The sequence below is a fragment of the Ovis canadensis genome, chromosome 21 (genome assembly GCF_042477335.2).
Source record: "Ovis canadensis isolate MfBH-ARS-UI-01 breed Bighorn chromosome 21, ARS-UI_OviCan_v2, whole genome shotgun sequence".
Lineage (NCBI taxonomy): Eukaryota > Metazoa > Chordata > Mammalia > Artiodactyla > Bovidae > Ovis > Ovis canadensis.
The window spans coordinates 24,557,455-24,583,537 of NC_091265.1; the positions used below are offsets into that span (position 1 = coordinate 24,557,455).

Below are 26,083 nucleotides of genomic sequence, written 5' to 3' on the forward strand. Positions count from 1 at the left end.
CCTGCCAATGCAGGAGACCTAAGAGATAAGGGCTAGATCCCGAGGTTGGGAAGATCCCCTGGAGAAGAAAATGGCAGTCACTCCAGTATTCTTGCCTGAAGAATTCCATGGACAGAGGAGCCTGCTAGGCTACAGTCCATAGTGTTCCAAAGACCCAGCCACGACTGAAGTGACTTGGCATGCATGCCAGCTTCTGGGTGTTGAGATTTGGGAAGAAGAACTCATTCTGCAAAATAAGAAAAACTTGCGAATTCTGGGGCCATGTTATTTATATAATTCCAGAGGCAGAGACTGAGCTAGTCTCTGCTGTCAGAGACTGAGTCTCTTGCTGCAGTGACTGCAAATTAAAAAAGATTAAACTGATAAAGTGCAGTCTGAGATGATGTGGTTCACAACAGAAAAAAACCCAAAAGATTCCATGACTGGAATTGCTTGGTTCAATTGTCTTCTCTTTTCCCCATTTTGCTAAGTAAGTGTTTATTCAGTGCCCTAATAGGCTCACAAAGTCAACAGAAACAAAGTTGGGCCCAGATTCTGTTGGCATGCCCCTGGTTTTGTTGGTGTGGGCAGGTGTGGGCTGCTGTGGGCAGCAGGTACAAGCTGTGTTTTGCTCTCTTTGCTTGCAGTTGAGGTTAAGAGTACCTGCTTTTCGGTTGCACTAATGGGGTTTGATCCCAGCTTACTCCTGACTTAGACCATCATATCACTCTCCAAGCCTCAGTTTTCTCGTCTGTAAAATGTAGATAATATCAGTATCCATTTTCAAGGGTCCTTGTGAAGATTAAATGAGGTCAGGCATATAGAGCATTCAGCATACAGAATGCCTGACAAGTAGAAAGTGGTCAATAAATGTTCATCCTTCCTATGAATGTTAGCCTGACTTTCCTTATCTCTCACCTGCTAAGCTACTTCATTGGTCCATGAGCCACAGTCAGGCGGGGTCCCAGAAGATAAGGCAATCATGATGTTTTTTACAGTATCACAGATTGCCTAACTCTGTGGGATGATGGTTGGAGCCATTCAGACAGAATGCCTTGAGACAAATGCAGCTACATGGGTCTCAGTTAGTAGTGTCTGTATCATAGGAGAGAAAAGCGCAGCCCCTCCTGGGTTAGAGGTAAGGGAGGCCATGTGTTACCAGCTGAACCCAACAAAAATCTTCCAAGTCCCAAGTCCAAACCAGGCTGCAGGATTACTCTCTGGTAATCCCTGAGTAAGAATATGGCTCATGATATGGACCAGCCTCTGGAAGCGGACAGAAATGACTAACATTCATTTTTTCATTTATTTACTTATTTATTTGTTTATTCACTCATTTACTTTTCAACACTTACTGGCCATCCACTATGTGGCAGAAGCTGCTTTCCTGTTGAGGTACAGAGATAAATCTGATTATTCTAGAGACCAGGAAAATTAGAGCAGTTCTAAAGGCTGTGGCCATTTTGAATAATGTCTGTGTTTGGGACATTATGCTAAGGACTCAACGTATTTTATTTCCGTGCCCCTTGCCCTGTAGTCCTTTGCACATGTTGTTCCCTCTTCTCTTTCTGGACTAAACAGGTCTTCAGAACTCAGTTGAGCTGCCATGTATTCCAATAAAGCTTCTTTGACTACCCTTACCCCCAAGTCCAAGTTAGGTGTCCTTCTTACGTGTTACCCAAGCATGCTGCATGCCTCCAGTGGTCTTAGCATACTATGTCAACGAATCATCTCCTTATTGATCTGTGTCTACCTCTAGCATGGAAGATCCATGAGGGCAAAGAGGTGATCTTTTCCAAAGACCAGATCATTTGTCTGGTCTACCACTGTATTCCACCAGGCTAACTGGCACACGGAAATCTCTCAATAGATATATCGAGAATAAATACATGCCGATACTCACCAATGAAGTAAGCATTGTTACTTTTGTTTTACAAATTTGTTGTCAAATAATTTCCCCAAACCTAAACAGCATGATACTGGTAGAGATGGGAACTAAACAAATCCATAGTGTTAACTCCCAGTGAGGTACTCCTAGAAGATTCTGAGACTGCAGCCTGCTGTCTTTGAGTGCTGGAGTCTTAGAAGAAAGTAAGAGAGGAGTTAAAAATGTATTAGCTCCAGATTCAGACGTTCCCCCCTAAAAATTCAGAAAAAAATTTAATTGGACAGGGACTAACTTTTTAAAAGATATCAGTGTTATTTAATGCTGTGTCTTTAAGCCACTTACAGTCATCTCCCATGCTACCGCTTGTGTATCTTCCATGCTGGTCTAAGGCAGTAGATTTTACTCCCTATTCTGGGAGCCCAGGGATTTTCTGGGGTGAAGAGTGGCTGTGTCAAGATGGGGAAGTAGCTCAGCAGGTGGGGCTCTGAGGCTGCACCCCCCAAGTTAGAGCAACTCTGCTCTTACTCAGGGCTGTAAACATTTCATTTTTAAAAGAGTTACGCTGCTAGAAAAGCAATACCTTGAAAACCACATCCACTTACTATATACCTGCTAGGGGCCAGGTCCTTTACATACTTTAAACTTCTCTCTACAAAGTAGCCTTTGTTAATAGATGAGGCAGTTGACAGTCTGAGAGATTCAGAAACCTATCCAAAGTCATCTGGATCATAAGAGAGAGAACTGTCATTCCCGCCTAGTCTGTCTGCTCTCTTTCTGTTTTTAGATCCTGCTTTGGAGTTCTTCCCATTCAACATATATTTATTGAGAATCTACTACTTCGCAAGGGCTTGTTAGGTTCTGGGGCGAGAAACTCACAATCTTTTGGAAGAGAAAAGCATGTGAATAAATATCTATACAGAGCTTTTGGAATGCGATGCTCCAGTGAGACATGGGATAAAGAGTGGTCACTTCTACCTGGTGGAGTGACAAGGTCGTCATTTAGGTTTCTTAACGGTGGCAGCGCAGCAGTATCCGTGATGATAGGAGTAGTGGAGAGATGACATTGGAGAGTTGGGGAGGCCGAATTTTAATGGATTCTGTGTTTCATGCATACAAAGGTTCAGAGCCCTGTGTCTGGAAATGGCATCATTTAATTGATGTATAGTCCCCTAATCCTTAGTTATTTTGAAAATTCCAGTCTTAGCTAAAAAAAAAAAAAAAATGTGGATGAGATTTGTTGCCATTTTAGAAGGAAAATGGAAAGATAACCTGAGGAAAGAAAAGTATTTGGAGGAGAGGCCCCTCTCCCCCAAGGAGTATGGACTTTAGATACTGGGGATCCGTGAAGGATTGCAGTGCTTAATTTATCATACTGAGGCTCTGAAGTCAAGGAGGGCCTCCTTGACCTACACATCCAGCTAAGCTTGCCCTACACTTCCAGTTTCACAGTCTGTCTCTCCCAACACTTGTTCCCTGAGGACTTACTCTCCCGTGGCCCATTTGTGTCTAGATTTTGTCTTCTTCCAGTCCTGTGTTGCACCAAGGATGACCCCAACCAGGCATGAAAGTCAACGTGCAAAAGAATTCACTCACACCAAAGCGCATGAGCCTTGCAGATTTAACTAAAGATTTCTTAGAGGCGTTAGAGGAAAAATTTACAGCAGTCACACCAAAGTCCACTTTTAGACATTCCTGTTCTCTCCAAATTCCTCCTTCATTCAGTAACTGGCCTAAGGCACCCGTCCTCACTTCCTGGATCACCTGTTGAAACTTCGAATTCTTCTGTTAAGATGTTCCCCAGGCCCAGGAACAGAACTAGGCTGAGGTCCAGGGCTTAAGATAGACGTCAAGCCCCAGGTGTTTAGAAAAAGCTTTTCCACCCCATATCCAACAACCTTCAGGCCAAAATACAATGTTCTTCATGAAAGGAATTCTAAAAATCCTAAATATCGTATGACATCCCTTATATGGGGAACCTAAAAAAAAAAAAAGATACAAATGAAATGGGCTTCCCAGGCGGCTCAGTGGTGAAGAGTCTGCTTTGCCAACGCAGGAGACACAGGAGATGCGCATTTCTGGCTTGGGAGGATCCCCTGGAGGAAAGTTAAGTCGCTCAGTCATGTCAGACTCTTTGAGACCCCATGGACTGTAGCCCACCAGGCTCCTCCGTCCATAGGATTCTCCAGGCAAGAATACTGGAGTGGGTTGCCATTTCCTTCTCCAGGGGATCTCCCAGACCCAGGGATCGAACCCAGGTCTCCCACATTAGAGGCAGATGCTTTTAACCTCTGAGCCACCAGGGAAGGGGGAGGAAATGGCAAATAAACTTATTTAGAAAACAGAAGGAGACTCACAGACTTAGAGAACAAACTTATGGTTGTGGGGGCGGTAGGGGGGGGGGCGGTTGGGAGAGGGGTGAGGATGGGAGAAAGGGTTAGTTAGGGAGTTTGGGATGGACCTGTACACACTGGTATAGTTAAAATGGATAACCAACAAGGACCTAATGTATAACACATGGAACTCTGCTCAATGTTATGTGGCAGCCTGGATGGGAGGGGAGTTTGGGGGGAGAATGGACACATGTATATGTGTGGCTGAGTCCCTTTGCTGTCCACCAGAAACTGTCACAACATTGTTAATCGGCTATCCTCTGATACAAAATAAAAATAAAAAAAGAGGAATCTTCGTGTATAATTTCCCCTGTCTGGCTATAAAACGATTAAGATAACAATAGACTCTTTGATCTGAAAGGATAAAGCCACACCAGTGTTTGTACTGAGATTGTACTGGGCAATCTCTCTCGAAGAATGAGTCATTCTGTCAATCCTGGACAGAAAATATGTGTCAGAACCAAGCCAAGAGAATCTTTTTTGATCTTGTCAATGGGAAGAGTCAAGATGTTTAGGCGAAGATCCTAGGTGGTGGCCAGCATTACCCACAGGCAACAGGTGGGAGCTTTGAAGTGAGAGCTTAGGCAGAGCATCTGGGAAGGGATGTCAACCCTTTGGATGGCTAGCTCATTGACATTCATGGAGCTTGTATGAAACAGGAGCTTGTATGAAATGGGAAGAGGTAAAATCCCTGAGAACAATCCAGTTCAAGTGGAATCAGAGCCTGTGCTTTGAAAATGGCCTTATTTACTTGATTGATACTCATGTGTTTTCCTTTTGCTCTTCCCTAACCCTTGGTTGTTTTTGAAAGTCCATTTTAACTGAAGAATCTGTGAAACTGACTTGTTGCTATTTTAAGAGGAAAGTAGAAAGATATTTGAAGAAAGAAAGAAAGATGTTGGGGGAGCATCATTCTGTTGAGAGGGTTGGAGAGCTGTTGGAGAATGGAGAAAGTGAACAAATTGAGAAAATCCAAAAGGGAAGAGAATACTTAGAACCTAGAGGAACAGAAGAAGAGTGTCTAGGTCCAACTCCCATCCTCCCCCTCGAGGTTCTCCTTCCAGGCCAAAGTTTGAGGATATGAGTTTTCCTTTACTGGGAGAAAGTCACAGTAGATTTCTTTATCAAAATATGGTTGCTGAGCTGGGTCACTCTACCCCCTGTTTCTGAGCCATAGTAAAGATATACCTTTGTCAGTAAGGTTCCTGAAACTCGTGTACCAACACTGATTTTCAACCCCAACTACATACCTGCTCCCTCAAGGTTTGCCTGAAGATGGGGATGGGAGAGAGATGTTGAGATGTATCCTCTAGCTCACAGGTTTCAAATAATTGTTGCTAGCATTGGAATTCTTTCCCGAGTAAAATTGTAATTGCAAGCCACAAATATAGTGCAATAAAATTAGACTGCTCCGGTTGAATCGCAGCAGGGGGTCGGGAGCCCATCTTTCTTGCTCCCTCACTGCCACTTCATGCCAAGACTCCAAGTTTCCTCCTGGGAACTCTAGAGATGGAAGGAGTTCTTTGCGAAGGCCATGCCACGAGATGGGCGTCCTCAAAGCCCTTGCCTCATGACTCTGGCTGTTGCATGTGGGTAACAGTTCATCTCAGTCCGTTGGAACATGCCCACTTTTCCCTGGAGACCCTTGTGTGGGTCTCTGTGCCTAGGGGAGGCACAGAGTACATTTGATCTGTGAGGTTACATGCCTGTGCTGACATCTGCTGAGATGTCCAACAGCTCTTCAGGTCCTCAATCATCTGTCCATCCAGGTTGCCTTTGAATCATTCTTCATCCACATCTGAAAGCTTCTTTGGTGTCTTTTGTTCTCTCAGGAATGATTCTATAACTCCAGTGTCACACAATGACACAGGAAACTAAGTCTCTCTATAACTTCCCGAATCACTGCAGATGGTGACTGCAGCCATGAAATTAAAAGACACTTCCTTCTTGGAAGGAAAGCTATGACAAAGCTAGATAACATCTTAAAAAACACAGACATCGCTTTGCCAACAAAAAGTCTGTATAGTCAAAGCTATGGTTTTCCCAGTAGTCACGTATGGATGTGAGAGTTGGATTGGGAAGAAAGCTGAGTGCCGAAGAATTGATGCTTTTGAATTATGGTGCTGGAGAAGACTCTTGAGAGTCCCCTGGACAGCAAGGAGATCAATCCTGTCAATCCTAAAGGGAATCAACCCTGAATATTCATTGGAAGGACTGATGCTGAAGCTCTAATACTTTGACCACCTGATGCGAAGAGACAACTCATTGGATAAGATCCTGATGCTGGGAAAGATCAAGGACAGGAGGAGAAAGGGACAACAGAGGATGAGATTATTAGATAGCATCACCAACTCAATGGACTTGAGTTTGAGCAAACTCCGTGAGATGGTGAAGGACAGGGAAGCCTGGCAAGCTGCAGTCCATGGGGTGGAAAAGAGTCGGACATGACTTTAGCAACTGAACAACAACATAACCTCCATATAACAGGCAATCATTTCTTCTCAAACATCTTTCAAGATTTCTGGCACAAGTTTTCTTTATTCCTGATGCCTGCAAGCATGCTATTAGGGTGTTTGAGGCTTCAAAACTGAATACCCAACAGAGAGGAACTTAAAGCATAAGATGAAATATTGTTTACTGGAACAAGAAGTCTGGAAGTGATGGGGAGTAAGAAGATTGACTCTTTCAGCAATAAAACGATGTCATCAAGGACCCAGGTACTTTCCATATTCCCCCTCACCGTGCCCCCCGCCCCTCCATCCTCGGGCTTGTTCCATGGTTGGAGGTGGCAGTCACTGTCTCAGACATCACCTCCTTACACAACAATTCCAAAGACCAGAAAAAAAGCCTCCCACATCTTTATTTATTTTTTAAATTGGAAAGTAGAACAGATTGTCAAGTAAGAAGATGATGTTATTCAAGCTATTGCAATAGAAAGAACGTTCATGAATGAGAAAGTTCTCTAAGAAAGGAGAGGGGGGCCAGAGATTTTAATAAGGGTAGGTCAGCAAAGGGGTCGTCCACAGTCTTATAAGAGTCATGAAGAAGATAGAGATGAGTCTTCTTTTAGTGCATGGGAGAGCATTGCTGTAGCTGTTTCTTGGAATACAAAAGAGAAGAGAGATTTCAGAGAACAAATGTAGGGGGGAGTTTCTTAGCCAGCTCTGTTTTCTGAGAGCACAGGGCTCAGGTAAAGTTCAACACTGCCTGCCCTTTTGTTGAAAAATGAATGAATATCACTTGTCACTGAACAACTCAGAAGTAATTTATAAACCCCTGAATGGAGTGAAGCAGAGTCTGAGAAATAGTCTCTTGAGGACTTTTTGTTGCTTCTATTCCTGCAAAACCAGTTCAACCATCTGCAGAGAAGTGGTGGCAAAGGTAGGTTATTTTAGGGTCCTGGAGATCAGGCATCTTAAAAGAAGTATGTTTAAAGGGCTTCCCTTGTGGCTCAGCTGGTAAAGAATCTGCCTGCAGTGCAGGAGACCTGGGTGTGATCCCTGGGTTGGGAAGATCCCCTGGAGAAGGGAAAGGCTACCCACTCCAGTATTCTGGCCTGGAGAATTCCATGGAGTATACAGTCCATGGGGTTGCAGAGAGTTGGACATGACTGAGCGACTTTCACTTTAAAGTGAAAAAGGGAAAGAGTGATATAAAAGGTTGTATTAAAGAACCAGGAATTGTACTCTAAGAGTAACCAGTCCAGTGGATTTCCACAGGCCAGTGGAGGAATACATCCAGTTATGCAGCACAGCTCCTTGAGTTTCTTGAAGTTCTTGAGCTAGAATCTCAGTGTTCTTGGTGAAATTGCTGTCCACAGTCAAGGTTACCGCTCGTATAAGGGCATGCATGACCCAAGCATTTCACCAGCCTTCCTTAGTAGTCCAGAGAATGGCTTGTCAAGAGAGAATTCCAGCTCACGCATGCCCTGCCGTGATGGATAGTGCCTCAAGCTTTATACAAGCAATAGAGCTCCAGCTTCCAGACCTTCTTCAGGTCCTGGGGCAAATGGCCAGCAGCAAGGCAACCAAGAGTCCCGGAAAGAATATGGACAGTCAAGCTATAGTTCTTAGGGATGCCACCAGGCAGAAGGCAGGTAAATTGGAAAAGTTAGTTTGGAAGGTTGTAGCCAGATACTGAAGGAATCTGGAAGAATTGAAAATTGGGGGAAAACTGACTGGGCAAGGTAACAGGATCTGGTTCAATTTGCAAGTACCCAGGTACCAAAACTGGTTTTTCCACGGGGAAGAAGGAAGTCAGTTAATCTCTGCCTGACAAGACAAAGTTTGCGTATCCATTGTCTTCAGTTTATAGAGAGGTATGAAATAGCTCAAATACAATGATAATCTCAAAAATAGACCCATTAAATGTAGCCAGCTCTGACCACAATTAAATCCCCTTTCAGGAACCTTCAACAACTTTCTATATCCATTGCATATCCTTTATTATAACTTCTCAAAGTGGCAAAACATAAACCCATTTATTAACAGACCCAAATAGCATATAAAAATAAGAAGCAAAAGTATACAATCTAAATTATACTTAGTGAAACCATTTCAGTATTCTGTCTTTTTAGAAATGATGTTAGTATCTAACAAATATCTATTAATGAAGTCAACTTAGTATCTGTCCGGGATTTTGAGAGTTGCCTAATGATCTTGGAAATTATGTTCAAGCTAACATACTAGAAAACATAATTGGAATAAAGCTTGTCAGAATAATGATTTGGTATGATTAAAGAAATATTTGAATTAAAAATTCTAAAATTCTCTATATTTAGTAGAAGTAATGCTAACCTAGAGCTTCCCTAGTGGCTAAGTGGTAAAGAATCTGCCTGCAAATGCAGGAGCCTTGGGTTTGATCCCTCGGTTGGTAAGATTCCCTGGGAAAGGAAATGGCAACCCACTCCAGGGTTCTTGCCTGGGAAATCCCATGGACGGAAGAGCCTGGCAGGCTACAGTTCATGGGGTCTCAAAAGAGTCAGGCACAACTTAGTCATTAAACAACAACAACAATGCTAACTTACTCTATCAGTAAATCTGGATAAGTTTAGGAAGAAGATATTCATGTAGAGTAAAAACATTTGTATCATGCATAACTATAACTCAGAAAGCAGCTGTTTTATTAAACTGAAATTGTTGAACTAGTCTTGTTTGCCAAAGATTTACTTGCATCCTGAGCACTTGAATTTTAAAAAAATTTCTAAGTTTGTTTCTGTAAGAATACCTTTTTTTTAAAAAAAAACATTAAAAGTATTCCAGGCTCAATTTCCTTTATTTCCTTTTTTTTTTTTTTAGGAACATTTAATTTATACATGAGCTTTTTTGTCTCTAAGCCAGCCAGAATACAAAGAGTTCCTTTAAGATATTTAATAATATAATTTGGGCATGCCACCTAGAGATGGGAGAGTACTACACACTTAGATAATGAGAGGCTTTCTGAATTGCAGACATATAAGCATACATAGGGGCTCCCGTGGTGGCTCAGTGGGGAAGAATCCCTCTGCCAGTTCAGGAGATGCAGGTTCATCGCTTCTCGGCCTTTTGGCTAAGATCAGGGAGATGCAGGTTCAGTCCCTGGGTTGGTAGGATCCTTGGAGGAGGAAATGGCAACCCACTGCAGTATTTTTGCCTGGGAAATCCCATGGACAGAGGAGCCTGGTGGGACTACAGTCCACAGGGTACAGAAGAGTTGGGCACGACTGAGCGATTAAACAACAGCAACAGCAAACACACATAGAGAGGGAGCCACTTCCAACTTCAGTTCTAAACTTCAGCCATGGGTTAAATGGGTCCTCCTTTTAATTCTCAGTCTTCTTTCTCATACTTGCACTTTGAAATCCTCCCTTTCCTCAAAGCTGATTCTCATGTGCCTCTCCCATGAAGCCTTGCCTAGCCCGCTGCAGGGGGTAATTTCTTACGTAGCCCTTACTCGTCTCTGACCACTTGAATCAATCAACCTGGATACAGTTATTTATGCATATTCCTCATCTTCTCTCTAAATCCAAACTCAGGGATGGCAGAGACCAGGTTATCTTTCCTCCAACAAGCATTCATTTCACACCCACTGTATTTCAGGTACTGTATAGGTACCTTTTAAACAACAAGTGACCAAAAGGTAGGATCCCTGCTTTCATGGGCTTCCAGTTTGGAACTGGATGTAACGTTGGGAAGGAGTGGGGTGAGAGTTGCTGCCTTGACCTGAAGGATGAAGTAGCTCCCTCACTCCCTGCAGAAAACTAGGACCAGTAGTAAGAGCAAAGAGCTTTTAGGACACATTTACTATGAGTTAGGGGCCTTACGGGCTTCCCAGGTGGTGCAGTGGTAAAGAATCTGCCTACCAGTGCAGGAGACATGGGAGACACATTTTAAATACGTGGGTTGGGAAGATCCCGTGGAGAAAGAAATGGCAACCCACTCCAGTATTCTTGTCTGGAAAATTCCATGGACAGAGGAGCCTGGTGGGCTACATTCCATGTGGTGTCAACGAGTTGGACATGACTCAGCACACTACACAGGGGCTTTACAGATTTAATCGTATTTATTTATCACAGGCAACCTCATAAGGTGGGCACTGTTGTTCTCCTTCCCAAATTACCAATGAGGAATCAGGCACAGAGGAATTTAAGTCTCCTGTCCTATGTTACAAGTCAACAGAAGCAGCAGGATTTGAAACCAGATTGTTTAAATCCAAAGACTGTGCCCTTAACCACTACATTATATAGCACCTCCAGGCAAAACTGACACGGACGATTATTACAATAATAGCCACATGTGCACCGCACCTCATGTGTCCACACTCCTTTGCAGTCTGTCATTGCTGCCTCTCTTATCAGGAAGGGGAATCTCTTGTTCCACCCTCTTTTTTTTTTTTTTTTCTATCTAACCTGGGCTAATCGCATGACTTGCTTTGATTAATAATTATGGTTGAAATGACACCGTGGGAGTTCCAGAGCCTAGAGCTCAGGAGGCTATGCAACTTCCACTCTTACCTTCTTGGAATTTTGAGGCCACCACGTTAGGAGGAAGTCCAGGCTATCCCCCTGGAGGATGAGAGGTCACGTGGAGAGGATGAAGGCTCTCCAGCCCACAGCCAGCATCAACTGGCAATTGAGTAAGACCCTTTTGGATATTCCAGCCACAGCTGACTCCCCTTGTCTGCAGCCATACCTGTGAGCCCAGGAGAAACCAGTGCAACCTCCCAGTAAATCCACTGAATCAAAAATAGTAAGCTGTTGTCTTAACCCAGTAAATTTTGAGGTGATTTGTAATGAAGCAATTGATAACTAAAATATATAGGTTTTAAATTCATTGTCTATCTTGGGCTAGCTGCTTTTTAGTAAGGGTTACATGAAAGAGAATTATATGGGTAGTTTGAGCTAGAGGAATGAAGACAGCATGTAATTAAACCCTTTTATTTTATAGAGGAAGAAACCCAGCCCAGAGAGGAGAAGTGACTTGTCCCAAACCACAGTTTTTATAGCCTGAGTCAAGACTAAACCCGTCTTCAGAGTTCCATGTCTAGAATTCTCTTCGCTACATGACACTGCCCAACTACACTGCATTAAAAGAGTAAAAGAGCTATTTCCAACTAATTTTAAGAATAAACATGAAAAGCTGTTCGTAGTATCTAGCGTTAAATTTATAGTCTTAAATTGTGACATCCATGCAAAGAGACCCATATGCCAACAACCCATAAGATGCCAGGAAAGAAGCAATTACTGGAAACAAGGCTGTGAATTGTCATAATTGAATGTATATATATATATATATATATATATATATATATATTGCCTCTGGCAGGATCTGTGCATTTATGAATATGCCAGCTTCTTGATAGACCAGTTGTTCTTACCTTGGCTGCACATTAGAATCATCTGAGGATTTTTAAAGATTGTCTGAGGCTGACCCAGCCCTCAAAAGTTTGAAAATTGGTTCTGAGTGAATCTGTTGCACAGCTGTGGCTGTGAACCCCTGCTCTGGACCGTGCGTTCCTGGAAGGGCAAGATGTTTGTCTTTGCACCCCCTGGAGTGCCATGCCAGAGAACAATTGTTGATTGAAATTGGGGACACAGTGCTGAAAGTCCCTACAGAGAGCAGCTATTTCAGAGTGGAAAGTACATGGGCTTTGACGTCAAAAAAAATCTGTCTTTGCCTCTCAATTTTGCTTATTTAGTAGCGGTGTAACCTTGGATACAACAGGCTGTCTGAGGCATCTATAAAATGGATATAAAGATGATACTAACTTCCCAGGGATGTTATAAACTCTGCTGAGGTTATTTAGCTTTCATAAAGCTCCTTGATAACAGTAAAGGCCTTCTCAATATTGCTATTTCTATTCAGAAAGGAAATAGAGAAACTTTTTAAAGAAAATAAAATGGTAGAAGCAATGAAAGATGATTATAATAATTTAAGCAATACAGAGAGTTATTTTAAAAAATCGAGTACGAATTGCCTATAATTCCTCTGTGAAAAGTGAAAGTGTGAGTCACTCAGAGTGTCTGACTCTTTGTGACCCGCATAGACTACAGCCCACCAGGCTCCTGCGTTCAGGGGATTTTCCTGGCAAGAACAGTGGAGTGGATTGCCATTCCCTTCTGCAGGGGATCTTCCCAACCCAGGGATTTGACCCCTTGTCTCCTGCTTTGCAGGCAGATTCTTTACCATCTTCCACCAGTAGCTTCGTAGTTCTTCCATAAGTACACATAAACATTTTGTTATTTCTCCTTCCAGGTGTTTTCATTGCTGTCCCTATGTGTGCCTGCATGCACTCAAACACATCCACAAAAACATGATTGGAAAAATACAGGAAGACGTTGTGTTCATTTTCCTTGTTAATAACTTGAGTTCTTCATATCCGTGAATAGAGTAGTTTTTGTGATGTATTTCTAACCTAGAGATTTGATGAACAATTGAAAGAGGTAATATGGCTATGATGAAATGGAAACAAGAGCAAAGCCAGTGTAAATTTGCAGAAAATTTACACATTTGGGGTGCCGAATGGGGAAACAGTGGGAACAGTGTCGGACTTTATTTTTTTGGGCTCCAAAATCACTGCAGATGGTGATTGCAGCCATGAAATTAAAAGATGCTTACTCCTTGGAAGAAAAGTTATGTCCAACCTAGACAGCATATTCAAAAGCAGAGACATTACTTTGCCGACTAAGGTCCGCCTAGTCAAGGCTATGGTTTTTCCTGTGGTCATGTATGGATGTGAGAGTTGGACTGTGAAGAAGGCTGAGCGCCGAAGAATCGATGCTTTTGAAGTGTGGTGTTGGAGAAGACTCTTGAGAGTCCCTTGGACTGCAAGGAGATCCAACCAGTCCATTCTGAAGGAGATCAGCCCTGGGATTTCTTTGGAAGGAATGATGCTGAAGCTGAAACTCCAGTACTTCGGCCACCTCATGCGAAGAGTTGACTCATTGGAAAAGACTCTGATGCTGGGAGGGATTGGGGGCAAGAGGAGAAGGGGACGACAGAGGATGAGATGGCTGGATGGCATCAAGGACTCGATGGACGTGAGTCTGAGTGAACTCCGGGAGTTGGTGATGGACAGGGAGGCCTGGCGTGCTGCGATTCATGGGGTCACAAAGAGTCGGACACAGCTGAGCAACTGAACTGAACTGAATGACTGTTGAAAATTATTTCCAAGGTTCCATTGTGGCTTACCCATTTTCTCCTCTGAAAAGACTGAGAAGTGTTTTAGTCGCTCAGTCGTGACTCTCTGTGACCTCATGGACTGTAGCCCACCAGGCTCCTCTGTCCCTGCAATTATTCAAGTAAGAATACCAGAGTGGGTTGCCATTGCTTTCTCCAGGAGATCTTCCTGACCCAGGGATCAACCCGGGTCTCTGCATTGCAGGCAGGTTCTTTACCATCTGAGCCACCAGGGAAACCCTAAAAAGACTGCTGCTTCCTACAAAAGCTTGGGAATTGGCTTAAATAGTCTCTACCCCGGAGCCTTCCCTCTCTAGAAAGGCCTTAGTCACAGCCCCCAGATCCTTTCGGCCAGCAACCTTTATTTACACGTGGCTTCAAAGTCAATGAGGAAAGGAATGGAAGGAAGACCAGAATGTGCTTATTCGAGTAACTATTAATTTGAGGAAAGCAAGTTTCATACCCGAGCCAACCTAAAGTTGATCCAAAAGTCAACAGTTAAAAGAGCCAGAGCAAACACACAGGTCAAATCTCTGTGGGCTAGACTGTCTAGCAAGAGATCCAGCTTCAGGAAGGACACGCAGATGACTGACCCCTTTCTGGCTCAAGCCTCCTTCTTTTCTGGATGTAATTCCTAATAGCATCAGAGCCTCTTATGTGTCTGTCAGCTGGCAGCCTTGTCCATAAGGAGGCTGTGTTTACAGAATCGATGAGGAACAGAGGAAGGGCATCTGTGTATCTAAACCAGGGGCCTCTGTTAAGGATGCTCCCAGCATGGGCACGTGTGCGAGTGGCTCCATAAAAACAAGGTGTTTGCCAGAGCAATGCCTTGTTCTGCCCAGGAGCCGCTGCTCAGAACAGCCTTGGAATTTTTCTTTGCAAATTTTCTTTGGAGGCCCACAAGAAAAACCTGTTTCTTTCTTTCTTTTTTTTTGTACCTTCTGATTTGTTGTTGTTGTTGTGTAGATCTTGTTTAGAATAAAAGGAACTAACTTGGAGTTGGAGAAACCTATGTGTTAATTCCAATTAATCTACTAACTGGCCGAGTGTCCTTAGATAATCACATATCCTCTGTGTTTCTTAATTTCCTTATCCATAATGAAAGGAGCATGATCATTACCTGCTTCCCATCACTTATCACAAGGGAAGTTACTGTGTTAGAGGCAGCCGTAGCCTCTAAGGTCACTACCAGGCCAACTGGTACACCCTACCTGAGGTCATGGAATAGAAAGGCTCACTAGCCAAATGAGGGTTTCGAATCTCGTGGATTACAGAATCAATGTACAACACACAGTGGAAGCAAGAAGAGGTGAGCATGCGGGTACTGTGTGATCAGGGCAGAAGGACCACAGCACGGAACCCTGGGGTGGGCAGTGTCCATCTGCCCACCTCACCCTCTGCCACATCAACCTTCCTCCTTGGGGACCTTCCCTGCTGATGGTTCGGTTACAGGATGAGAGTTGAGGTTTGAGCTAAGGGGCTCCGCAGTGGAAAGTGCCCTGCCCAAGAACACACAAGTGGTTGGAGAGACAGCTCAAGTACACCAGCGCAATAGCTGTAGCTTGCAGTTCACCTGCTGAGCAGGCCTGTGTTTCAGCCATGAGGTTTTGCAGGGGCCACACAAGTCAGAATGGGTGTCAGTCAATGTGTGGCTGAATTATGGCCTCATGGATATTCATTGCTCACGTATATATAGCACACCCAGAATATCAGTACCTCCCAGGACTCATGCATATTTCTCTGTCACTTATATTTAGTGCACAGGTGCCTCAAGAATATTCAGTGCCTCCTAAAAAGTAGAAGAAGAAGAAGAAGAAGAAGAAGGCAACGGCACCCCCACTCCAGTACTCTTGCTTGGAAAATCCCATGGATGGAGGAGCCTGGTAGGCTGCAGTCCATGGGGTCGCTAAGAGTCGGGCACGACGGAGCGACTTCACTTTCACTTTTTACTTTCATGCATTGGAGAAGGAAATGGCAACCCACTCCAGTGTTCTTGCCTGGAGAATCCCAGGGACGGGGGAGCCTGGTGGGCTGCCATCTATGGGGTCACACAGAGTCGGACACAACTGAAGCAGCTTAGCAGCAGCAGCAGCAAAAATATATCTTTTTAACTTTCTATCTATAGTTAAATATACACGCCATAGTTTCTGTAATAACATATTTTATGAATTTCATTTGTCTAGTTTTTTCCATTTCTGTTTCAGAATTGAGTATTTCCAAACCAAACAACGAATACACACATTACGGCATTTTATCAGAGGGCTCAAGTGAAAAAGCAACTTGTAAACTGTAAAGTCCTCCATAATTTTAAAGGATTATCATTATCCCTGTTAGTTTGATTATGGCCATTTATAAAAATCAATTTTATCTTCAAAGGGTGAAGAGAAGGCTGTTTAACCCAAAGACTAAAAGCCATGAACTCTTCCAATACTTGGTTTTAATAGTTTTGGGGAAATTGCATAACCTCGCTGAGATGGTTTTCTCATCTGTGAAATGGGAATAACAGTAGCAACTTCATAATGCTCTAGTGAAGATCCAATGAGATGATGTGTGGAAAGCACTTAGGAAATTCCTTGACCCACAGGAATGATGATGTCATCTAACCTCTATTGAATTCTGACTCTATGCCAAACCCTTCCTGATTACATGATTCTATAGGTATGCTTATCATGCCCACCTTACAGATGAGGATTTTAAGATAGAAACAGAATCCACATCCAGGCAGTCTGACTACAAGCCCATGCTCTTGACCATTTTGTAACACTGGCGCTACCACAACAAATACTCAATGCATGTTTTGTCATCACGTTAGTAAAATTTCCCGCTAGAGCAGATACTCAATATCACATGGCACTGGTGTTGATATTTTGAACTGACTCTGTCAACCACAATGCTACCTTCCATCTAGTTAGAGAAGTTGTCAAAGGATACATGATGTTTTCCAGAATCCTTGGCATCTAGGGTTATAATGTAAATTCTGCCTTGAGGTTAAATGCATTGGTGAGTAGCATGAGAGGCAGAAGTGAGGTGAAGCCATCCTCTTGCTGCTAAGGCTGCTGGCAAACGAGGTGTGGTGGACAGACTCTCAGATGGCCCCAGATTCTCCCTGCTGACATTCACACCCTTGTGAAATCCTTTCTCCTGAAATATGGGCGGTAGGACCTGTGACTTCCAGCAGCCCCAGGGATGGGTTTCATAGAAGACAATTTTCCTACAAACCAGAGGGAGGATGGTTTTGAGATGATTCAAGCTTATTACATTTATTGTACATTTTATTACTATTATTACATCAGCTCCACTTCAGATCATCAAGCATTAGATCCCAGAGGTTGAGGACCCCTGTAATAACCCATGGGATGTGGCAAGGTGATGGAATTACATGTACAGGATTATGTCGCATGAGACTTCATCATCCATCTTGCTAGGAGATGCTCTTTCTCTTCCTGGTTTTTGGGAAGCTAGTAGCCATGTGGCAAGAGGTTGAGGATGCCATCTGCTTAATAATAATCAGTAAGAAACTGAAGCCCATTTTCTGACAGCCTGCAAGAAGCTGAATGCCACCAACAGCCATGTGAGCTTGGAAGCAGTTCCTTCCCCGGGCAGGACTCAGATGAGACCGCAGCCCCAGTTGACACCATGATGGCACTTCACGAGACGCTGAGTCAGAGGATGCATGTAAGCTATGCCTGGATTCCTGACCACAGTAACTATGAGATAGTAATGTGTGTTGCTTTCAGCCCCTAGGTTTATGATGAAATTGTCATGCGGCAATAGAAGACTAATGTGTGTGCACGCTAAGTCACTCCTGTTGTGTCTGACTCTTTGTGACCCCATGGACTGCAGCCCACCAGGCTCCTCTGTCCATGGGATTTTCCAGGCAGGAGTACTGGAGTGGATTGCCATGCCCTCCTCCAGGGGATCTTCCCGACCCAGGGAGGAGCCTGCGTCTCTTATGTCTCCTGCACTGGCGGGCAGGTTCTTCACCACCCGCACCACCTGGGAAGCCCTAGGAAGCTAACACGTGAGGTTATAGCTGGGAGATGACTTGGCTGTTGTGGCAGCAACAGAGCCTCCTGACGTGGGCAGGGCAGCTACCATGGACCGGATGTCCTTGAACTTGATAGTCTGGTGCTGGGCCCGTGGCGTCCATTCCTCTAGCTCCTTTGGCAGCTTTACTCCCCTAATATCCCACGTTAAATCACTTTCTTCTTGAATTACTCGGAGTGGTTTCCATTTCCTATACTGCATCTTAGTTCCTATCATCACCTTGCTTCAAAATCATGGCCTTTCTATCCCAATATTTTATTCTTTCGTGATCCAAAAGCATTTTAAGAGAGAACAGAGTAGTTTGCTTTCAAAATGTCAAGGAAGAAAGGAAATGATAGTGGTTGAGCAAGTCTAATCTGTGAACAGCCACAGCAACCCTTTCTTGAAGAAATGTAATATTTAAGTTCTTTAATTTTTATTATTCCTTTTTCTTAAGTTGAATTACATTTCCTTTTATTTATTTTTTTAATTGGAGTAGAATTGCTTTACAATCCTGTGTTAGTTTCAGCTGTACAACAAAGTGAATTAGCAATATACCTATACATATATCCCCTCCCTCCTGAGCACCCCTCCCCCATCCCACCTCTCTAGGTCATCCCAGAGCTGAGCTCCCTGTGTTACACAGCTAAGGAAGGTAATAGTAATTTCATTTTTTAGAGGAAAAAAACTGAAGTTCAAAGCCTAAATTACTACCTTTTAAGGATAGCATCCGTGGGATATAATTCAAGGTCGAAGGGACACCTGATTGCACATTCTTTTCACTGAACCGTGTTGTTAAGAATATCCTGGGTCCCTGTGTATCCCTGCACACACTCTGTAGCGCTCACAGTCCATTAGGACAGATCACTGAGAAAACAGACCATTGCAGAGCAGTGCATCCAGTCCCGGGATGCAGCCTAGCACAGGGTGTGGAGAGGAGAGTGGGGAGGGGCGCCAAATGACCTGACTTGGGGGTCAGAGTCCCGGGAGGAGGGTCCCACGGTGGCCTGGGATAGCCTTCAGTGCAGGGACTTCATGGATCGCTGACATGAAGCTGTGGGAACTCCACAGAGTGGTGCCAGGCAGGGACACGGGCGGAAAGGCTTCAGTGACTCGGGGAGACCTGGGGCGGCCTTGACCGGCCGGGAGCAGATCCCGTCCACGTTCCTGAGCACAGCGCGCTGTCCCTGGAGATGGTTCAAGCCCCAGGCTCGTTCTTCAAGGCTGACCGGTTGTCAAGCTCCAGCAGGCCACAGGCTTGTTTTCTTTAGTTGCTTGCTCTTTGGCACAAATGTATTTTCCATTAATTGCGGTTTTCAAAAATTAAGTTTAAAGCCTTTGGTTGAGTCTAAAGATAGATCTGGCTCACTTTCATCAAAACTTACCCAGCTTTCCTGTCAGGAGAGAAAACAAAGTTTGAGAGTTTAAATCTCAGACAGCTTAGATTAGTTTGGATGCCAAAATATCTCAGCTCTAAGACCCCATGGGCGATTTTTTTGAACCCTTCTGAACTTCATTTTCCGTATCAGAGAAACGGGTGAAGAGGGACTCCTGTCTGAGCGTGTGATGGTTTCTGTGAGCATGAAAGGAAGGCCAACATCGCTGCCCCTGGCGTGCTGGTCCTTGACGAGGTCTCACGTCCCTCCCTGCCTGGCTCTGCCTGCTGCAGAGGGTTAGGGTTAGGGTTAGGGTTAGGGTTAGGGTTAGGGTTAGGGTTAGGCGGCCCCTGCCTTTCCCACATCCCGTGTCAGCTGGCTCCTCCCCGGGTGTAGTCAATTCTAGGTGCTGGTGGGAGGTTATCAGGTGGGGGAAGGGAGACGCGGGGCATTCCTCCTCCCTCCGTCTGTGGGTGAAACCTCCAGAGCAGATGCTGCTTCTCGCCTGGTTTCTTGCAGGCACGCCCCCCGTGGTTGGGCTCAGCTGGGGGGAGCCCAGCACCTCCCCTGGGGGACAAGACTGCCTCCCTCCTCCTTTTCGTTGGAAACCCCGGGTAGTCTTCATTCTTCTCCACAGCCGTTTCCTGGTATTAGATTCCCTGTTTTCTTTTTTAATTGGAGGATAGTTGCTTTACAGTTTGTGTTGGTTTTTGCTGTACAACAACATGAATCAGTCATAACTATATATATAATAACTACATGTAAAGCATCAGCATAAGCACATGCTCAGGGTGGTCCCTGGCACACTGGGAATGATGAGATGGAAGCACAGTCCTGAGATGCAGGCTCTGAAATGAGCCTCCCTCTCTGGTACCCTAATGCCGCTGACTGCATACCTATGTATCTATCTCCTGGCCCTCTTGCGCCTCCCTCGCTTCCCCCGTCCCACCCCTCTAGGTCATCACGGAGCACCAGGCTGAGCTCCCTGTGTTACACAGCAGCTTCCCGCTAGCCCTCTGTCGGACACATGGTGCTGTGTATATGTCAATGCTACGGCCTTTGTTTGAACACTTAGGAAGGTTCTGTTTTCTGCCTGAATTCTGACGGCTGCAGGGAGTGGCATGCACTTGCCTGATGGGCTCTGTTTTCTCAACGAATGATTAGCCAAGACACCAGGTGAGAGGAGGGCAAGCAAAGCCTAAAGCACACTGGTTAGAGATGTTGGGGCGTCTTCACTCCCCCTCTCGTGAGCAGGTGTTCAGTGAATGTGGCTGTGATAGGAGGGTCGTTCCCTTTCTGCCTATGGAGAGTACCGTGAGAAGCACGCCTTTGAGCAGAGCGGAAGGGTAGGGAGAGCTGCCACTTCCGTTGGCGGTTCGCAGCCCCCCACCCCCACCCTCCCCAGCCTGTGCCCTGGGCTCTGGTTCCCTGTGCTGGTGAGAGCTGGCCTGGCTTCTCAGCACCCAGGCTGTCGCCATGGGGTTGCTTGGAAGGACTGCTCCCCCCAATGAAGAACGGATTTTTCCAGCCCCACAATCTGGGGCAAGAGCTCCTCTCACCCTAAGAACAGACCGAGAATGTCTGATTATTTGCCTGAATGTCTGAATGTCAAGAATATTTGCCACAGCTATTCAACCAAGATCGTATTTTCACATTCCTGCTGCCCGCTTCCCAGCTCCACACCAATCTGTTGTTTACATCCCAGAGCCATTTTATTTTCATTCCCAGCACAGCGCGAGTCAGAGGCATCCAGAATGGGCCCCACCCAGAGTCAGGAAGAGTCCAACACAGGCTGTGCCACTGGGAACGGATGGTCACTGGACTGAGCCCACTGGAGCGGGCAGAGGAGGTGAACTCCGTGCATCCGTGCAACCACGTGCCCAGGATGGTGCCTGGCACACTGGGAATGACGGGCTGCAAGCACAGTCCTGAGATGCAGGCTCTGAAATCAGCCTCCCTGCCCCTCTGTGCCGGGTTCCTCATCTGCACCATCGCTCGTGCTCAAAACAACCCTGCGAGGCAGAGTTACGAAGTCTGGTTTGCACATGATGTCATCAGGTCTCAGAGAGGTTAAGCGATTTGTGCAACGCTGCACAGCTGGTCAGTGTCAGAACTGGGATTCAGAGCCACACCTTTCAGGTTCCAAACTCGTCATCATTTCAACAGTTTTATGCTGCCTCCCTGACATCTTCGTGGCAGATGTAGATGGACCTAGAGACTGTCATGCAGACTGAAGTAAGTCAGACAGGGAAAAACAAACATCTCATATTAACGTATATGTGTGGAATCTAGAAAAATGGTACAGATGAGTCTTATTTTCAGGGCAGGAATAGAGAACAGACACGTGGGTGGGGAGTGAATTGGGAGACGGGGATAGACATATACACTGCCACGTGTAAACCAGACAGCTGGTGGGAACCTGCTGAATAGTACAGGGGACTCAGCTCCATGATCCAGGATGGCCTAGAGAGGCGGGATGGGGCGGGGGATGGGTGGGAGGGAGGTCCAAGAGGGAGGGGATATATTGATACACAGAGTGGATTCACTCTGTTGTGCAGCAGAAACCAACACACTATTGTAAAACAACTCTATCCCCATTAGAAAAAAAAAATACTCTGTGCAACCACACCACATATTTTGCAGCTGCCCTCACCAAAAGCCTGGGTGGACCCCAGTTGGCAAAACATGAGGGAGAATGTCTGTGAACCCAGCGGAATCCACTGCAGTCAGTCCCCAGGGTCTCTCCTGCAACTCTGAGGCTAAATAGCAGCCGTTACCTGGGAAACCAGAAGCCATGTGCAGAGGGGAGCGGCTGTGGAAGGAAGGTTCACTTGGATACACCTCCCATCACCCTGAGATTAAGGGACATAAAAAGAGATGGTGGATGAGCTGCCCAGTGGCTCGTGTGAGAAGCAGGCTGTCGTTTGGGAGAGCAGTTTCCACTGTAGGGAGTAACCACTAAACCAAAGGAAGCCTTAATAACAAAGCAACAGCCAGAGATCACCTATTTGATGAGCGTTGTTCCCAATCTTATAGGTCCATGATCTGAACACCCCAGGCGTTCCCAAGGCAATCCTGCTTATGTGAAGAACTCAAGTCTCTAGGTCACTGAGGGTTTGAAGGTCGGAAGACAGCCTTTGACAGAAACCCCTCTGAGACGTTTCTGAAAAGCCCCTGGAGTGCTCAGTGTATCCATGAATCCATGCTGGGCGCTGCTTGCCGATAGCGGCAGCCGCTGCTACCACCCTCGTGAGCTAGCCCTTCCGCCTTCAAGGTGCCCCATCTCATCCTGCCTGGTAGAGGATTCCACCTGTTCTTTTGAGTCCTAGCTTCCAAGTCTGCCTCCGAAACGTTTTCCAGGACTATTCAAATCCTCCCAGTCACTCTGTGGCCTTGAATCCCCTCACCTGAGCACGTCTCGTTTTTGTTATTTTGTGTGTGGATGGCTGGCTTCCCAGGTGGCGTGGTGGCCGATGCAGAAGACCAAGGAGACTGAGGCTGGATCCCCAGGTCAGGAGGACCACCTGGAGGAGGAAATGGCAATCCACTCCAGTATTATTTGCCTGGAAAATCCCATGGACGGGGCAGCCTGGCAGGCTGCAGTCCCTGTGAGTTTGTGAAGAGGTGGACACGGCTTAGTGACTAAGCATGCGCACACGTGTGGATGGCCAAGTTGTGTCTCACATAATATGGGGTGCAGGCTCTAAACGGAGGTTCTTGATGAATGAATGTGTCCAGATATGCATGAGACAAACCAAAAATGTTCAATGTCGACATACACACTGTTCAGCCTTGTATTTATCTCGAACCACTCCCCAAGCACTTTTTGCCAGGCCCTGCAGATACAAAATGGACTGAATGAGGCCCTTGTCTCAAGGGTTTGTGTGTTCCAGCTGGTTCAGATCCTTCCGGCTGTTTGACTTTTGGAGGGTGGTAGGGGAAGAGGGGATATATTGGCACAGTGTTCTTTTTTTTTGCCCCCAAGTAAATGATAAATAATTATCTAACTTTGTAAGCAAATAGCAAATTTCTGAAGAAGAGAAATCCTCAATGAAACACAAATCTTTAGTAAACAATACAATATTTATCCCATTATAGACTACTTACTACACTCTGAGGCTTCCCTAGTGGCTCAGATGGTAAAGAATCTGCCTGCAGTGTGAGAGATACAGGTTCGGTCCCCTGAAGAAGGGAATGGCAACCCATTCCAGAATTCTTACCTGGAGAATTCATGGACAGAGGAGCCTGGTGGTCTACAGTCCATGGGATCTCAAAGAGTCAGAAGCAACTGAACTTTCACTTCAGTTTACTTACTACACTCTGGGCCATTTAGAGCTTTCACTTCAGTTCACTTCCTTCACTCTGGGCCATTTAGAAACAGCATCTCTCTTATTCCTCCATGGAGAAGGCGATGGCACCCCACTCCAGTACTCTTGCCTGAAAAATCCCATGGACAGGGAAGCCTGGTAGGCTGCGGTCCATGGGGTCTCGAAGAGTCGGACACGACTGAGCGACTTCCCTTTCACTTTTCATTTTCATGCATTGGAGAAGGAAATGGCAGCCCACTCCAGTGTTCTTGCCTGGAGAATCCCAGGGACGGGGGAGCCTGGTGGGCTGCTGTCTATGAGGTCACACAGAGTCGGACATGACTGAAATGACTTAGCAGCAACCCTTCAAATGCATTATCATTTCTGCTTTAATGATGGGAAAAAGAAAATGAAGCAAGTGCCTTGCTCCAGATCCCATCAAATGTGATGCCAGGTTTCAAACCCAGGTTTGTGCAATAAGCTAGGCTATGTCCTCAGCTGCTGTTCTGTGTCACCATCCTGTCCCCTAACCGTCCTTCTGTGTCCAGGGTCAGATAATGAAATGAACAGTGATGAGTCACCGAGGGCAGGCAGCAGACGTGAGGGGATGGAAAAACTTGTTTTCAGTAAGTGAAGCAGAGATTACAGAACAACTTTAGAATCTATTGCACAAAACCCCAGGCTCCCAGAGAGCCGTGCAGAAAGCCAACGTGTGCCATGGTTCTCAGAGGGGACTTTGGTGTCTGGACCTGCCTTCCCACCCATGTATTCTGGGGCTTTCTCCCCTTCAAGGGTGGTTCTCTAGAGGCAGTCCAGAGAATTCAGATTTAAAACTATTGTCCCCAGGGCTCCTCTGCCTGGCTCATTGTGTGGTCTCTCACTGATGAGTCACCGATCTATGACTCAGTTTTCACGTCCTACTCAGGGCTCAGAGTTTGGCTGCTGGGCTCCTGGGGTTGGGTTTATATGGAGGTAACAGAAGGTTAGCAACATGCTGGTCATCCAGGGGTCCTGGGCTGTACTACTTTCCTTTTGCTCATGGGAGCATCTTCTACTCTGTCAGAGATACTCAGGGATGGGCCAAGACCAAGGGTGCTGAAGTGGCCTCACCAGTGAGGTCAGCCTCCCTTTCTGCTGCTGCTGTGTAGACGCTGAGTGTGGATCCTCCACTCCGTGGGTGGCCTTCCGTGGCTGTGGTCTGCTAGAAAGACAACACCCTGCAGAGAAAGAAATCCTCTGTGTGAAGAAACATGGATTCATTTCAACCCTGTCCTTTCTCAGCTACGCTGCTCAGAAAACTTCAGTCTGTAGCTTCCTATTTTAAACCCCACCCTGAAGTCCTCCAGGTCAACTCTGGGATGGAAAAAACTCACCTGGATTGTAAGGAAATCAGCCAGTGAGGAGCCTCTTGAAAGTAACTGGGTCTTTGAGAGGTCCCCTACTTCTGCATCCGAGCAGACCATAGCTTGGCTGAGCATCCTGGGAGATGCCATGTCCAGATGGGCTGCTACAATGATGGGCCATTAACAAGATATTGAAATGGGATTCTTGCCACTAGTTCTCGCCACGGAGACTTCATAAGATGAAATCAGGATCCCACAATGAGTATGAGAGCACACCCCAGGATGCAGATTTTCAAGGGGAAGGGCTCGTGTGTCTTCATTCTTCAGCCAGATAAAGGATGGGGGAAAGGGTCAGGGAGGGTGGAGAGGGGAGAAGGTGAGAGAAGAGGTTTTTCTGGGGGAAGGAGATTCCTCTTTCAGGGGAGGGTGCAGATGCTGCCGGAGAATGCAGAGAGCTGTTCTTTGCAGTAGGGAGACACAGGCACTGGTGACCTAGCCAGCCATGACTAGCACCTGGCTCCTCCCAAGAGGTAGAGAATGAGGGAGGGGTGACTTGCGACGTAGATGCAAGAGCCAGGATAGAGTGCTGGGGGGCTTAGACTGCACCCACAGAGTTTTTCAGGGTAAGGGATGCAACTGTTTCCTGCCCATGAGATGTGGGTCATGCCAAAAAATAAGTGTGTGGTTAGGTCCCCTTAGATCTTGTCTGAGCGTGCCTGAGGGAGGAGGGAATAGGGCAGAAAGATGAGATGTGTGGCTCCCGGTGCCTCGAGTGGCTCCAGGAATGGAGTCACATTTGTCAAAGTCAAGGAAACTGTAGGACGGAGGCCTCCGAAAGGGATCTTGGGAGCATCCATGGCATGACCCCAAGAGATGAGTCCTGCCCTGGTCCAACCAGGGGTTCTTCCTTTGGCCAAGTCAAAGCGGTCTAATCTCTTTACCTTTCCTCTTGCTCATGGCTTTGACCTCAAACAGCAGAGAGAGAGAGAGAGAGGAATGGGGAAAAACCAGGACAGGAGGAGTCAGCCAAAAAGTTGCATTTCTAACATGCTACGAGTCATGTTTGTCCAACAGACTAGTTACACAAACCATACTAGTTTCAGTCACTCAGTCGTGTC

General features: G+C 45.8%; 1 long non-coding RNA gene across 2 annotated transcripts in view; it reads left to right on the forward strand.

The window, feature by feature from the left end:
• Positions 1–26,083, forward strand: part of LOC138426364 (uncharacterized) — an 81,016-nt gene that overhangs the window by 40,527 nt on the left and 14,406 nt on the right. Inside the window, exons 1-2 of one of the 2 annotated variants that reach the window (XR_011251569.1) lie at positions 15,671–15,796; positions 17,453–17,588. This is a non-coding gene — a long non-coding RNA (uncharacterized lncRNA). Of the gene's footprint in view, positions 1–15,670; positions 15,797–17,452; positions 17,589–26,083 lie in introns of those variants that run through there. The other variant, XR_011251568.1, reaches the window with a different exon arrangement.